Raw genomic sequence first — 14,914 nt, forward strand, 5'->3', positions numbered from 1 at the left:
CATGAACATCCCTGGATGTTTTCCATGCTTTAATCACCTCTTGTTCACGCTCGAGCTGCTTCTTCAAATTTTTTTCCTTTTTCAAGGACTCAGTTAATTCCTCCTTGGCAATCTTACACTCAATTTTTAGTTTCTCAAACTCAACAAACTGAGACTCAAGCACATTATTCCTCTCACTTAAAAACAAGTTGTTTTCTTTGATTTTAGCATTTTCTTTAGTGAGAGATTTAAGTGTAACACGCAAATGATACAATTCTGTAGACATGTCATTTATGGCATCATTACACTCAGCTTTAGATAATTGTGCAAGGTTTGTAGTGATTACCTGATTGCTTGAGGAACTTGTCTCTGTTTCATCAGACTTGGCCATTAGGGCTAGATTGACATAGCTGACATCTTCATCTTCATCCAAACCATCTGCTGCCCAGTCATTCTCTTGTGTAATAAAAGCCCTTTCCTTTTGTTTGAGTAGATCAAAGTATTTTTGCTTATAATCCACAGACTCAAACCTTTTCTTACTGGAATATGACTTTCTACACTCATTTGCAAAATGCCCTGCCAAGCCACATTTGAAACATTTGAATTTTGACTTATACACCATGTTTCTATTTGGCTTGGCTGCTCCAAAGTTCTTTTTGAACTTGAGCTTGGCAAATCTTCTGGAAAAAAATGCTAGGTGCTCATCAATGTCCTCCATGTCATCTTGGCTCAATGAATCTTCACTTTCTGCTGCAAGCCCCTTACCCTTATTCTCACAGACCTTTGAAGTTGATTCTACAGCTTCCATCTTCACTTCCTTCTCCTTTTCCAGATCAGCAACTAGTGCAATGGGTCCTCCTTTCTTCTTTCCTCTCTCCATTCTTTCATCATGCTCTATCTCAAGCTCATAGGTCTTCAGAATGCCATACAGTCTCTCCAAAGTAAACTCCTTATAATCTTGTGAGTTTCTCAATGAGACTGTCATTGGTTTCCATTCCTTTGGAAGAGATCTGAGAAATTTCAGATTGGAGTCTTTAGTCTGATAGACTCTTCCATGCAACTTAAGAGCATTTAGTAGTTTTTGGAATCTACTAAAAATGTCAGTGAGTGACTCACTTTCTTCATTGTGAAAATGCTCATATTGCTGAATCATGAGCTGCATTTTATTTTCTCTTACTTTCTCAGTGCCATCACAAATTATCTGTATTGTGTCCCAAACTTCCTTGGCAGTTTTGCAGTTGATAATGTTATCAAACATGTCTGCATCAACTCTATTGAACAGAATGTTCATGGCCTTTTTATCTTTCCTGACTTGTTCAATGTCAGGATCAGACCATTCATGCCTTGGCTTTGGAACATATGGCTTGTTTCCTGTTGCAGCTCTCATTGGAACATGAGGGCCTCTTTCTATGCAGTCCACATAGGCCTCATCTTGGGAAAGCATATGAAGATGCATCTTTACCTTCCAATGATGGTAAATATCTTTATCAAGAAAAGGAATCTTGATTCCAACATCATTCTTGTTCATCTTGCTGAATTGTTTTGATCTTTAAACTCTTTGTAGATTAAGAACCTGGCTCTGATACCAATTGTTAGTCCCTTAACAATATAGCAAGAATTACAGAAGGGGGGTTGAATGGAATTCTTAAACCTTTTTCTCTAAATAAAAATGTTCAACTCGAATATAGATATAATGTTTTGATTAGAACAATGCGGAATAGAAACTTAATTGAATCAAAATATAAGTAATTAAAAACAAGAGTCTTTAAAAACTTTCTGGTGGATTTAAACAATTCCACCAGATATATATATATATATATATAATATCGAGAGGACTCTGTGTGCAGGAATGCTCACAGCTGCTTACAAATGGAACTACTGAGAAATACAGGAAATGCTAAAGATTCTGCTTACAAAGATTTCTCTGTTTTTGTGTTTCTCAGCTATCTCAGTTATTTTTCTATTTGCTACTCTCTTGGTTTATATAATACCAAGATTACAAAGTCAAAAAGACTGAACAAATATAAAAACTATAAGTCTTAAGCTTTGCTGCTTTTCGTCCTCTATTACATTATTTCTCTCACTCAAAAACAAATTGTTTTCTTTAATTTTAGCATTTTCTTTAGAAAGAGACTTAAGTGTAACACGCAAATGATATAACTCTGTAGACATGTCATTTATAGCATCATTACACTCAGTTTTAGATAAATGTGCAAGGTTTGTAGTAATTACCTGATTACTTAAAGAACTTGTTTCTGTTTCATCAGACTTGACCATTAGGGCTAGATTAACATAGCTGACATCTTCATCTTCATCCAGACCATCTGCTGCCCAGTCGTTTTCTTGTGTAATGAAAGCCCTTTCCTTTTGTTTGAGCAGCTCAAAGTATTTTTGCTACTAATCCATATGCTCAAACTTTTTCTTACTGGAATCTGACTTTCTACACTCACTGGAAAAATGCCCTGCCAAGCCACATTTGAAACATTTGAATTTTGATTTATCCACCATGTTTCTATTTGGCTTGGCTGCTCCAAAGTTCTTTTTGAACTTGAGATTGGCAAATCTTCTGGAAAGAAATGCTAAATGTTCATCAATGTCTTCCATGTCATCTTGGCTCAAAGAATCTTCACTTTCTACTGCAAGCCCCTTGCCCTTGCTTTCACAGACCCTTGAAGTTGATTCAACAGCTTCCATCTTCATCTCCTTCTCTTTCTCTAACTCAACAACTAGTGCAATGGACCCTCATTTCTTCTTTCCTCTCTCCATCCTCTCATCTTGCTCTATTTCAAGCTCATAAGTTTTCAAGATGCCATACAGTCTCTCCAAAGTAACCTCCTTATAATCTTGTGAGTTTCTCAACGAGACTGTCATTGGTTTTCATTCCTTTGGAAGAGATCTAAGGAATTTTATATTGGAGTCTTTTGTCTGATAGACCCTTCCATGTAACTTTAGAGCATTTAGCAGTTTTTGAAACCTACTAAAATGTCAGTGAGAGACTCACTTTCTTCATTATGAAAATGCTCATATTGCTGAATCAGTAGCTACATCTTGTTTTCTCTAACTTGCTCAGTGCCATCACAGATGATCTGTATTGTATCCCAAACATCCTTGGAAGTTTTGCAGTTGATAATGTTGTCAAACATATCACCATCAACTCCATTAAACAGGATATTCATGGCCTTTTTATCCTTCCTGACTTGTTCAATGTCAGGATCAGACCATTCATGCCTTGGCTTGGGGACAGATGACTCATTTCCAGTTGCAGCTCTCATTGGTACATGAGGACCTCTTTCTATGCAGTCCACATAGGCCTCATCTTGAGAAAGCAAATGAAGATGCATCTTTACCTTCCAATGATGGTAATTATCTTTATCCAGAAAAGGAATCTTGACTCCAACATCCTTCTTGTTCATCTTGCTGTATTGTTTTGATCTTTAAACTCTTTGTTCTTTAAGAGCTTGCTCTGATACCAATTGTTAGTCCCTTAACAATGTAACAAGAATTACAGAAGGGAGGTTGAATGGAATTCTTGAATCTTGTTCTTGAATAAAAATGTTCTAACTCAAATATATATATAAGTGTGAATTGATTAGCAGAATGCGGAATAGTTACTTGAAATGAATCAAAACACAAGTAATTAAAAATAAGAGTCTTTAAAAACTTTCTGGTGGATTTGAATGATTCCACCAGAGACATATAATATATATCGAGAGAACTCTGTGTGCAAAAAGCTCATAGCTGCTTACAAAATGATAACAACTAAAAATGAGAGAAATGCTAAGAATGCAGCTTACAAATATTTCTCTCTTTCTATCTGAGTTTCTTAGTTCCTTAGTTACTATTCTATTTGCTGCTTCTTGGTTTATATATCACCAAGATTACAAAGTAATAAGACAAGATAATAAAACAAAAACTATCAAGTCTAATATAATGCTACTTCATTACTCTATTCCAGCATCTTTGAATATCTTCATAATAGCATGGAAATGGCAATGCTTCTTTGTTCTCGAAAACCAAGTTGAATAGGCTACCACATTCCATTTGCATACACTCGACGCATGTGACTGTGTTGTCACTGTCAACAGATATTTGAATTCTTTATCCGTCGGGTTTATGATCATCCGTCGAGTTAATGATCATTCGTCGGGTTGTTGATCATCCGTCGAATTCATTGTTGTTTATCCGTCGGGTAGCAATCAGGCACTAGACTTCATTTCATCTATACAGAATTACAAGACATCATCTATGTATAATTAATCAACCTATTTTGCATATATAGTTAAACTCAACATGACTTAAGTACTACTACAGATTCTAAACAGTGTGTATGCAGAAATGTGCTATAGACTTATTGTTACATAAGCTACTCACTCGATGGATAATAAGTCATCATCCGTTGGGACTAGAATGAGTTATCCGTCGGGACTATAATCCTTATCCGTCGAGTGCTATATTTTCACAAAGCAAAATCTACCAAGGTATTTTGTTCATGTTAGTCCCTTAACAATATAGCAAGAATTACAGAAGGGGGGTTGAATGGAATTCTTGAACCTTTTTCTCTAAATAAAAATGTTAAACTCGAATATAGATATAATGTTTTGATTAGCACAATGCGGAATAGAAACTTAATTGAATCAAAACATAAGTAATTAAAAACAAGAGTCTTTAAAAACTTTCTGGTGGATTTAAACAATTCCACCAGAGATATATATATATATATATATATATATAATATCGAGAGGACTCTGTGTGCAGGAATGCTCACAGCTGCTTACAAATGGAACTACTGAGAAATACATGAAATGCTAAAGATTATGCTTACAAAGATTTCTCTGTTTTTGTGTTTCTCAGCTATCTCAGTTATTTTTCTATTTGCTACTCTCTTGGTTTATATAATACCAAGATTACAAAGTCAAAAAGACTTAACAAATATAAAAACTATCAGTCTTAAGCTTTGCTGCTTTTCGTCCTCTATTACCCAGTTAATGGGCTTCCACAGTGTGTTTGTATACATCTCGACGGCTCTGTGTCAGCTTTCACTATTCAACCGCTGTTTGAATTCTTCATATGATCATCCGTCGACTTTCAGAACATCCGTTGATGGTTTAATTGATCATCCATCGACTGTTATATTAAACATCCGTTGATAGTCATTTGATCATCCGTCGATGGCTTTGTTAATCATCCGTCGTTAGCTATTTTGGCACTTGACTCTATTTCACTTATGCAGAATTACAAGACATCATTTATGTACAATTAATCAACCTATTCTGCATATCTAGTTAAAGTTAACATGACTTATATGCTACTACAGATTCTATACAAAGGTGCATACATAACTGTGCTACAAACTTATTATTACATAAGCTACTCACTCGATGGATAATAAGTTAATCATCCGTCGGGACTATAATGAGTTATTCGTCGGGACTATAATTCTTATCCATCGAGTGCTACATAATTTCACTAAGTAAAATCTACTTAGATGTTTTGTTTATGTAATCATCAAGTACACATCATATGCACAACAATCTCCCCCAATTTATGTCTACTGGATTTGTAGCCATAAATTAAGAGATACTTGATGATAATAAAACATCCTGAACATACATCTTTAAAGATAAGTAGATAAACTGAAAGTGCTTCAATTAAACAAAATGTACAAGGTTTGGCTCACAGTCAATTCAAGATGCTCCTCTAGCCTGAGCAGATTTTTCTAGTTCCTTGAAGGTCTGGATCTTCTTCCAAGCTTTCTGTTATTTTCCTCAATTTGATTCTGGAGCTGCCTGTGGAATTCCAGTTCATCAGATTCTGAGAGATCTTGCTTTTCTTGCATTTCCAAGAGAGTCTCATTGCTAGAGATACTCAGTTGGTCTTCTAATCTGAAGAATCTTCTCACACCCTTGTCATCCATGAATTCCATCAGCCAGTAGGGCCTTAGATGCACTCTTCTCCCTGTATATGGGATGATTAGTGTCTTTGGGAGTGCATCTTTAGCTCTAACACTCCTCAGCTCTTCAATCTTCTTCAATACTAGTCTTCTTGCAGTTACATTGAACCCAAAGTTTTTCTTGAAGGATGAATAGACTTTAATCAGCACAGCTTGGCTTTCTTGAAGAATCCTGTGAAGTGGCCACTAAATCTCCCTTTCTCCTTTGTACTTGAACACCAACCTTTCAGGTAGGTTTCTGTATGTATCAATTGCCCTTACTTCATCCAGTTCATCCAGATAAAGATTTAGATCTGAAAATTCTTTGATGTCACACAAGTACAAGTAGTCTCCCCTGTTGACCTTGGGTTGAGCTTTGACTACTGACTTGGATTTGAGAGGTGACAACTTCACTTTCTTGACTGCCCTTGACTTTGTCCTTTTTGGCTTGCTAAGGATTGGTATGATGAAGTCAGGAATTGGTATGTTATCCCACTCTATTGGCTCATCTTTTGGCACAATAGGTTCACCATGTATGTTCCTGTAGGGATCCACCACCCTTATGTCTTCAAATACCACAGAGGGCTTTGATGCTTGAGTTGTAGCTGGTATGGATTCCTTAGGAAATTGATCTTCCAATTCCTTGTCAACAACATCCAGTATGGAGAAGCTGGTTTACGCCTTGATCCTTGCATTAAGGAAGCTACGCCCATACTTTGAGGCCCATAGAATTGTAGTCCGTACAACATATCCTCTGCAGCAAGTCCTTCACAAGCCAGAATCGTCGGGGAAAATATTGAAATAGGCTGTGGAGTTGGGACAGTTTGACTTGGAATACATGCCCAGTACAGCGATTAAAGGGCAGGCCTTAGCCGATTTTTTGTTGGAATTTGATTCTGCAGTTGATGATAAGGCTTTAGTAGTGCTACATCCCCCTCATACTGAGGAGTTTTTAGAGGAGTTTCCATATCCCTGGTGGATCTTGCATGTGGATGGGGCGGTTAATAATGGGGAGCAGGCGCGGGCATTGTACTCGTGTATCCGAAAGGCCATCATCTGATGAGTGCAATTCACTTCAAATTTTATGCAACGAATAATGATGCGGAATATGAAGCATTGATCAATGGATTGAAAATTGCTTTGCAAATGATAGTGCGGAACCTAATTACAAAAAGCGACTCGGAGTTGGTGGTAAACCAGGTGAATGGGGATTTCAAGCTCGAGGACCGCGGATGGAATTGTACTTGAGGTGTACGCAGTGCCTGATTGGAAAGTTCAAAGAGGTTAGGCTGGAATGCATACCACGAGAAAATACAGCAACGCGGATGCCCTGGCAAAAATGGGATCCCAGTAGGAGGCTGTGTTGTTGGGATCTATACCACTAGAAATCCAGGAGATTCCTAGTATCCTAGAGGTTGAGGTGATGCAAGTAGATGAGGCTCCCAAGGAAACATGAATGACGCCCATTCTTGCTTATATTCACAAGGAAGCACTTCCTGAGGATAAGTTCAAGGCTAGACGACTCCGCTACTAGGCCGCAAGGTATGTGGTATATGATGAAGTTTTGTATAAAAGGGGCTTCAATCAACCACTACTCAGATGTGTCGATGAAGAAGAGGGAAATTACATCTTAAGGGAAGTACATGAGGGAATTTGTAGTAATCATTCAGGGGTTAACTCGTTGGCGATGAAAGTTTTATGCCAAGGTTATTATTGGCCCACTATGAAGGAGGATGCCGCAAATTTTGTTAGAGCCTGCAATCGCTGCTAATGTTTTACGAATTACTCATCTATGCCAGCGACGCTCTTGACGCCTATGGTAAGCCCATGGCCATTTGCCATATGGGGGATTGATCTTATTGGGGAGTAACCTAAGGCTAAAGGAGATGTCAAGTATGTAGTGGTTGCGGTTGATTACTTTACTAAATGGGCAGAACCTATGCCACTGGCGACTATCACCGCGAAGAAGATTAAAGATTTTGTCTTCAATTTTATCGTGTGCAGATTTGGAATTCCTTAAAAACTTGTCTCTGATAACGGAAAGCAGTTCGATAGCGAGCATTTGCGACAGTTGTGTGAGGATCTGAAAATTAAGAAGGAATTTGCAGTGGTCTATCATCCTCAAAGCAATGGGCAAACAGAGGCCATAAATAAAATAATAAAGCATACCCTTAAGACAAAACTGGAGGAGCGCAAAGGAAATTGGCCCGAAGAACTCCCAAAAGGGATGTGGTCCTTTAACACTACTCCAAGATCTACCATGGGGGAAACTCCGTTTATGCTGACTTACGGGTATGAAGCTATGGTCCCTGTGGAAGTTGGTTAAGGGTCGCTTTGTAGAGATCGTTACACGGAGAAAGATGCAGAAGTTAACTAGAGGCTTCATTTGGATCTCTTGGAAGAAGCAAGGGAAAACTCCTAGTCAAGGCTTGCGACATACCAATAACGTGTTGTAAGGTATTATAATAAGAAGGTAAAGGGACAGCTGCTGAAGGTGGGAGATTGAGTGCTCAAGAAGGTGATGCCAAACATAAAGAATCCCCAGCATGGAGTATTTGGAGCTAATTAGAAAGGACCATACAAGATTAAAGCAATTTTGTGGAAGGGTACTTATCACCTTGAAGATTTGGAAGGAAAGCTGGTTCCGCGAGCATAGAATGCAGAGCATCTTCGAAAGTATTATTAGTAAGGCGTGGCTGTGGCCCCTTACATATCATGTTTATATTATATAGGGTTGTGCCCAAATTATAGGATAGAAGCAATAAAATTCCTCCTAGCCTAGGGGGTAGTGCATGTACTACTTACCTTAGAACTAGTTGAAGGAGCATTTTTTCGAATAAAATTCCCCACAGAGCATAGTAGCCATGGGACTGGTCCTCTTTTGACACCAGAGCGTATTATTAATAAAAACTTTGAAACATTTCCAAATGGTTGTTTGCTTGTAAGTTTGCTTGTAGTTTTTCTTGTAACTTTGAAATAATTGCAAAAACACGATTTATAAAGGAGAAACTAAAGAAAACTCATGTGAAAATGAAACTAGGATGCATCTTGGGTCTAAGGACACGCCTAATCTTGGTTGATGCTCCTTTCATTTTAGTATTCCATAACTAAAAACGAGGGCACATCCTTATTCAGGCCGCGTCCAAATTGATATGTCAAAGTACTTATCTTCAAAAAAGTGAAAGGTTGGTGCGTCAAAGCACTAGGACACGCCCATATATTGTGCATGGCACAGCAGGGATAGAAAATAGTATAACATGTTACAATGTTGGGGAAAAATATATCATACAGGAAATTTAAAACAGCCAAAGTAAATGGACTAATATACTCTATATAGACGCGTCCAAATACCTGGACGCGCCCTACGGTCTATGGAACTGGAATTGAATTAATACATAAGGAAGACGCATCCTAAATCGAGGGCGAGCCCTTGCAGAATATCTTCTTAGCTTGCAATGATAAAGGGGATAACAACAAGATTTGAATATCTAAGGAATAACCAGGCGTATAGACGATTTTAAGCAAAAGGAGACACGTCCTCAGCTCAGGACGTGCCCATATGTATGACAGAATAAGATAATCAAGAAAGTAAAAATACGCATGGAGATAATTAAAAGGGGAAAACCCTATGAAAGCACAAGAAAAAATAATTCAGAAAAAATGAGTCATAAGTTTACAACTTGCAAAGCTTAAAAGGGCCTGCACCTTTGAGATAGTTCAAATAAGAAAGTTCATAAATAGAGAGCAGACGCGTCCTAGGCAGGGGGCGTGTCCTTTGGTTTAGCTTGGTATGTTGGAGGAGAAGGTTGAGGTGGGGCTTGGTGTGGAGAAGGGGCAGGAGACGCGTTCTCCTCTTCCAAGCCAAAGATGATCCTCTTACTCTTGATGGAATCCGCAGCTCTGACTTTGAAGTCATTTACCCATTTCTGTGTGTCTTCATCAAATTTGGAGAAAGGATATTCTGGGTCATTTGCTATAAACCCAGAACATCATTCCTCGAACCGAGCTGTAAAACCATTTTGGTATACCAACTTCTTCTCTTCCTTCCATCCATACAACCTGTCATCATTTAGAGTATCTAGCTCCAGTTGCATGGTGGAATTCAAAGTTACAAAACTCCCCATAGCCTTCTCCACCGAGATAATAGTATCTTCAAGCTACACTTTTTCACCCTCAAGACGCGGCCAATCTTCTTGTAGTCGCTTGATCTCAGCATCTTTCGCTTGGGTGAGCAAAGTAATGCTCTTTTCCAAAGATCTGATTTTGTCTTCAGTCTGGATTTTAGCAGTGTCGGTGACAGCAAGACGCACCCTGAGTCTAGAAGCCATGTTGGTACTCTGCCTTGCATGTAAATGGAGCTCAGCTGCTGCTCTCGCCATGGCTTCTTCAGTCTCCTGCTCTGTTCTGAATGTCCAGCCCCTTACCTCCTCTTCAGTAAAGGTCCCAGATGAGGACGCGCCCAAATATTTGAGGACGAATGATTGATCATCAGGAATTGTCTTTTGGCATTTGGGGGGCGCATCCTCCTTGTCAGAGATATTCAGCACATTAGTTTTAATGATCTTGGGTGGAGGGGAAGGAGTCACAACAGGCAAAGGATCTTTGACTTTTGGATTTGGCTTAACAGAAGCCTGCTTCCCGGCTCTCAATTTCTTAGAGGCTCCAATAGCAAATCCTTTTGGAAGAGAAGTCATGTCTGAAAAAAGACATGTGAAGGACTAGATCTAGACGCGCCCATAAATGTGGACGCGTCCTGCAGTAAATAGATTTATGATGAAATGAAAGATAACATACATGCATACTTCTAATTAGAAAACATAAGATGCATTGGCTTCATGTGCACATCAAAAACTATTTATATCACAAGGATGACGCGCCCTGATAAAATGACGCGTCAATATAAAATGCATGGATTATGAAGGATTCAACCAAGTGTTCATTATATATTTAAGAATGCATGGGTGATACGTTACGAGTTGTATCATGTGTAGGGAGAATGACGAGTACTATAGCTTTGGTTGAAAAGTGGAGCTTACGACGCGTCATGTGGGAACATTAGAGGGCGTGTCCTGATAATCAAGACGCGTCCAATGGACTTTGGGAAATATAAGATAAATCAGTAAATAGAAAGAACTTTGACGCATCCTATATTACCTTGTTCTAAGTCTACTTGTCTGCTAATGTCCAGCTGGACTAGTTCTGTGGCATTGAGCCCTCTAGCTTTTTCAAAAGCTGTGAGGACGGGTTTTTCGTTGTAAAACTCACGGAACTTATAGATGGATCCAACCCTTATGGACAAGGCTCCAATCTTTTTCAAATTAGCTTCTATAATCATTTCTTTAAGATTGAAGTGTTTTTCAGCATATTTTAGTATTTTTTCTAGCTCTCTTTTTCCTCTTTCCTATGAGTGCTTTCTGTGTTCTTTTATCTAAGGTAGAAGAGTGAGAGTTGTTAGAAGGTTTATAAAAATTTGATAATGAAGTAAACACGTCATGTATACCTAGATGAGTCTTTAAGTGCAATACTTACTTGGGTTCAGGTTGAAGCAAACACGAGCTCTCTTAACGTCATAAACGTAAAAAAATGGTTCCTTCCAATTCCTCTCGTGACTCACCTTGCCTTCGTTGAAGCCCTTGTTATTTAGCCACTTGTTAACAACCAAGAAGTGGTATCCTGGGATAGATTTCCTGATGCTGAAGAAGTAGCTAAATTCTTTTATAGAGGGCGCGCCCAACTCCAAGTTGTGATACATGATGTACAAGGCCCAATCCAGTTTGTATGAGTTGGGAGAGAGTTGTAGGATTTTATACATCACAGAAGTATGGTAAAACATTTTCTTGATATAAAATCCATATAAACGCATACAAATCGTGAATAAATAGAGGGATCGATTACTAACCTTTAATAGCGATCCAAGAACGATGAACGGAGATCCCTAGCAGCTGTTCCTCAAGTGTGAAGCACTCCACCGGTATTCACCAAGAGATCAATGTGATGGAGGAGGAAAGGGGTGGGAGAATTAGTTGCCTGCCTTTCTTTTCTACTTTAGAATTAGGGTTTTTATTTGGGTTAAGGCAAACAGGGTTTATAATAGGATATTTATAGGCAAAATTTTCAGCTGAAATTTTTTCCATAAAATATTATTATTATTAACCCTTTAATTGATTATTCTTATTAACCAATTAACTAATAATTAAAACACCTTTTAATCATTAACCCATTTTCTAAACACTTTAGAAAAATAATTCTCTCACTTGATTTAATTTCCAAAATTAAATTCTTAATTAATAATATTAATAACTTTTCTTAATTAATTATTATAAATTAAATCTCATTTAATCAATTATTAAATTTGCTAATTAATTATTTATTTTACAAATAAATAATTACCAGCCATTATTAATTAATTCCTCCACCATTAAAGCATTCTCTTTTACGGTGTGACCCTGTAGGTTCAATATTAAGCCGGTAGTAGAAATAAATAATAATAAAACTATTTTATCATTATTTATATAAATTCTCTAATTCATTAAATATGATTAATTAATAAATTAATCATATTTATTCTACATCGTGAGGGATACTTTTCAGCATATCGCGACTATCCGGATAATACGAATTCACTGCTTAGAATACCAAGAACCTATTCAGTGAATAGTTACCGTACAATTAATTTCTTCTACCCTGCAATGTCATGATTAAATACAAGGCATGAAACTCGTGTCAAGCCTATCTTATTTAATCATATGCTTTCCCATTTACTATGCGTAGTTCTAATTAATGTGAATTAGAAACTCCTTTCTAATTTCATTCACTCTCGCCAGAGATTCCTGAACTAGCATAAGTGGATCAGCATTGAACATTCTCTTCCTTTCACTGGAAGGGGTAGATCCTTTATTGATCATACACTATCTTCGTGTTTAAATTCTTACACCCAGTAGAGCCCTTATTATTGTCTCTGGAGACTAAGAACTAAACCAAAGTATAGTTCAGTGTACACAAGATGACTATGATGACCTCAATTCTAAGGATACTTGTACAACTATCACTATGTGAACATCTGCTGACACGTGAGTGAACTCCATCAGTTGTTCAGCTGTGTGAGTCATGTTCAGTGAACTTATTCTATAATAAGCACCTACATACTAGCTATAGTGTCACCACACAAATGTCTATGAGAACAAACATCCTTCATAATGAAGCAAGCATAGTATGTACCGATCTTTGCGGATTACTAATTACCAGTTAGTAATCCTACGACCAGGAAATATTTAAGTTCAGAGTTATCATCTTTTAGGTCTCATTATTATGATCTCATCATAATCCATAAAAAGCTTTACTCTAAACTATGGTATATCTTATTTAAACACTTAAATAGATAAAGCCCGCAATAAAACCAAAAACAAGTCTTTTATTAATATCAATGAAATCAAAACAGATTATCTAAAAGTTATTCCTAAATCATCATACATGATTGGACTTAGGACACATCTATTTCAATATCCCACTTGTACTAAAGTCAATCACTTTGGTATCTAATACCCATCTTGTCCTTATGATGATTAAAGTCACTTTGAGAAAGTGGCTTTGTTAAAGGGTCTGCTATGTTGTTATATGTGTCAACTCTCTTGACGTTGACATCTCCTCTTTCAACAATCTCCCTAATCAGATAAAAGCGTCACAAAACATTTCCTATAAGAAGTATGTCATCCACATACAATACAAGAAATGTTACCGCGCTCCCACTAACCTTCTTGTAGACACATGGTTCATCTATGTTTTTTGATAAAACCAAACTCTTTGATTGTCTCATCAGAACGGATGTTCCATCTAAGAGAAGCTTGCTTTAAACCATATATGGTTCGTAGAATCTTACACACTAGGTGTTCATTTCCCTTGGAAAGCAAATCCTCTGGCTGTGTCATATACACTTCCTCTTCAAGTTTCTCATTGAGGAAGGGTGTTTTCACGTCCATTTTCCAGATCTCATAGTCGTAGTAAGCAACAATCGCAAGCAAAATCTGAATTGATTTTAACAGGGCTACAGGCGAGAAAGTTTCATCAAAGTCAATCCCTTACCTTTGTCTGAATCCTTTTGCCACGAGCCTGGCCTTATAGGTCTCCACCTGGCCATCTGCTCCAATCTTTCTCTTGTATACCCATTTGCACTCAATAGGCTTCACACCCTCAGGTGCTTCAACCAAAGTCCATACTTGGTTGGTATACATAAATTCCATTTCGGATTTCATGGCACTTTGCCATTTCTCTGAGTCAACACTACTCATAGCCTCATTATAGGTTATAGGGTCATCATCATCAATGATTGATAACTCATTGTCATTCTCAATGAAAAGGCCATAATACCTCTCAGGTTGGTGAGACACTCTCCCTGTCCTACGAATGGGCTGTTCCACAGAAGGTTGTTCAGTCTGAATATGGGTTTCCACTTGAACCGTAGTAGTTTGTGCTTCTTGAACTTCATCAAGTTCAATCTTGCTCCCACTGTTTCCTTCAAGGATAAACTGCCTTTCCAAGAAGGTAGCATGTCTGGAGACAAACATCCTATGATCAGTGTAAAAGTAATACCCTAAAGTCTCTTTAGGATATCCCATAAAATTACATTTTACGGATCGAGATTCCAGCTTATCTGGGTCAACTTTCTTGACATAAGCTGGACATCCCCAAATCTTAACGTGTTTAAGACTCGGTTTCCTTTCTTTCCATATCTCATATGGAGTTTGAGGAACAGATTTGGAAGGCACCTTATTCAGTAAATATGCTGAGGTTTCCAATGCATAACCCCATAGGAATACTGGAAGATTCGCATAGCTCATCATGGACCGAACCATGTCTAACAAAGTTCGATTTCTCCTTTTAGATACCCCATTCAACTGTGGAGTATATGGAGGAGTCCACTGGGAGACTATACCATTTTCTTTGAGATAATCTAGAAACTCTCCATTCAAGTATTCACCACCTCGATCTAATCGAAGAGTTATAATACTA

The sequence above is a fragment of the Apium graveolens genome, chromosome 6, assembly GCF_009905375.1.
Source record: "Apium graveolens cultivar Ventura chromosome 6, ASM990537v1, whole genome shotgun sequence".
Taxonomy (NCBI): Eukaryota; Viridiplantae; Streptophyta; class Magnoliopsida; order Apiales; family Apiaceae; genus Apium; species Apium graveolens.